This window comes from Penaeus chinensis, chromosome 19 (assembly GCF_019202785.1).
Source record: "Penaeus chinensis breed Huanghai No. 1 chromosome 19, ASM1920278v2, whole genome shotgun sequence".
NCBI lineage: Eukaryota > Metazoa > Arthropoda > Malacostraca > Decapoda > Penaeidae > Penaeus > Penaeus chinensis.
In genome coordinates this window covers 5,372,568-5,375,067 of record NC_061837.1, presented here as the reverse complement: position 1 = coordinate 5,375,067, position 2,500 = coordinate 5,372,568, and the positions used below count along the sequence as shown (strand labels likewise).

Below are 2,500 nucleotides of genomic sequence, written 5' to 3'. Positions count from 1 at the left end.
GTGTGTGTGTGTGTGTGTGTGTGTGTGTGTGTGTGTGTGTGTGTGTGTGTGTGTGTGTGTGTGTGTGTGTGTGTGTGTGTGTGTGTGCACGCCCGCACGCGCTTTTTCATTCAAAAGAAATATCGTAAATCAGAAATTTTCTCTTTCATGAAAATGCAGGCAGAAAAAACTACTCAACAAGAAATAGCATTAGGGTAATAATAAGGCATAAAGGCTCGGAGGAAAATAGTTGGTCATTGTATTTTATGTTAAACAAATGAACCAAATTCTGCAGTGTCATTACCAGCTCTGTAAACCATGTACAGTACATAATCAGAAATGATATATGGCAGACTTTTTCTCATTTGTATATGAAAATGTAGCAATTACCATAGGTCTATTTCACAACATAGTGTTTACTGAACTTCACATGACCTTAAAGAATTCAAACTGATAATCTATGTGTCTGGCAAAGTACTATATTCACCAGTGTAGTACAAGCTTATATAGCATATCTGTGTTATTTACATGCAAGTTGATGTAGTGTATAATAAATGTTTCATGTTGCATATTTGCAATGAAAATATACCAAAAGTTTATAACATCAAAAACCTATGACATTTTCCTTGCAAAGGAAAAGTCACCTAAATTAGGACTATTAACTCTTCTCTAAATAAGGACAATGCACTGTTCTCTGAAGATACATCTCTATATTAGACATTTCCATCATTCTCTATTTTACTTTGGAAATACATAATACAGCAACAGTATTAACTTCAGAGCACCAGCCTGTGTGAGACCCCAACTGTTTTAACCTTTCAAGTAAGGCAGAGTCATGCAGGTGAATATCTTCTTAGCACTGTGTTGCATACCGGTGCACACAGCCCTATGATTCACTTATGGAATTCTTATAGACTATATTCAGTGTACTCAGAGAAAAGCAAATTAGAATTAAATTATCAATTCAGATAGAGGTAATATTTTGACAAGAGATGTCATTGAAAATTAACATCATCAGCTGGTATTTCCAAGGCAGAGGGGCAAGAATATGTAGCAATTTACTGAGCTGATTGACTCAGTGAGAATAGCAACCTTAATGATGAGACATTTATTGAGAAAAAACACCAAAAAACCTGACACAAAATAAGATTAATAAAATCTATCTTCCATATATAACCTTATATATGAATAAATCCTTTTCTGTAAAAACAATGAGAAACATAATAAGATATCAGTGATAGTGATAATTTAAACTACTGATTGATGGCTGCCACTGTACAAGTTACTGATGCAGCCACAGCCAAAACCTGTTATTACAAATAAAAACAATTCATATGCACTTGGCAATTTTAAGCTTTCTGTAAAACCCTATAATAACTTATTCTTGAAATATCAAATATAATGGATTTAAAAGTAATACACATTTTGGGAAATAATTCCACTATCAAAAATCATACCCAACTAAGTTAAAGTCACGTACAAAGTTTCAAGTCACTTCTGGTAGTCTCCTCAAGGGAATTACGCCCAACTGTTTAGCATATTGCCCTCTACCATGATAAATGCATATCATTTAATTCAACCAATAACACAGACACCACACAAGTAAGCAAAGCTACAGGATTTTTAGGTGCATGGTTGTAGTTTATAATCAGTCTATTCAACTGGTAAATAATTCTTGATACTAATGACCCCTTAATAGACCACCATGACTCATAAGTGCTGAACATAGCTTATATAACCACCACCAAACCCGTTCAAAATGTTTAATGTTTTCTGTGATGTCATGCAAGTCAGTACTAATTCCTTTTAATCTAGTCTCTACAGATGCAAGATTTTAAAAATTCTATAAGCTACAAATAGCTTAGTCTACTTTCTAATAAGGTTTCTAATAGAGGCAAATTTTTAAAAACAGGAATACACATTCATTTTGTGATTTCTACATAAGCTTCCATTTCAGTCTGCTAAAAGCCTAAACCAAGTACAAAGCATCTTCAAAATAATATAATATCATGCACAGCTGAATGTTATTTCAATATAGAAAACATTTACTTTCTATTGACAGGCTAAATTAAATTTAAACAATATTTAGAAATAAATCATCTATGAAAAAGTCATATAAACACACCATAAAAATTTTTTCATAGTATGAAACAAAAACAAAAAGCAAGCTTGATAAGAACTTTAGCTGACTGATGGAACTTTTGTGCTACCATTGTGTGCATGAGACATTAGCCCTGATAAACACAGTCAATATCAAAGGATAGTAAAAAGTACAGTGGGTTACTTTTGGAAACCACAGCATATGATGCACCTACAGCTGATGCTTAACTTTAAAAGTATCTAATATTTTTACTAATCCTTACATGACCCATGATATTCAGGCCAGGGACCTACTACAAAAAACATCAAGAATTGTCAACTTCTTGAATGAATATCCAACAGAAAATAAAAAGAACACTGATACTTACTGGTCAAAAATTGCACTTGGAAATTTACAAATTGTTGCGTAGATCAAAACACA

General features: G+C 32.8%; 1 protein-coding gene across 2 annotated transcripts in view; it reads right to left on the bottom strand.

Annotated features, from left to right (window-relative positions):
• LOC125035097 (calcium/calmodulin-dependent protein kinase type 1) overlaps window positions 1–2,500 on the bottom strand; it is a 143,864-nt gene that overhangs the window by 1,051 nt on the left and 140,313 nt on the right. For both annotated transcript variants that reach the window (XM_047627244.1, XM_047627245.1), the window contains one exon: window positions 1–2,500. This exon is cut by the window's left edge and continues 1,051 nt beyond it; it is cut by the window's right edge and continues 1,234 nt beyond it. The gene's annotated coding sequence lies outside the window, so the exon portion shown is untranslated.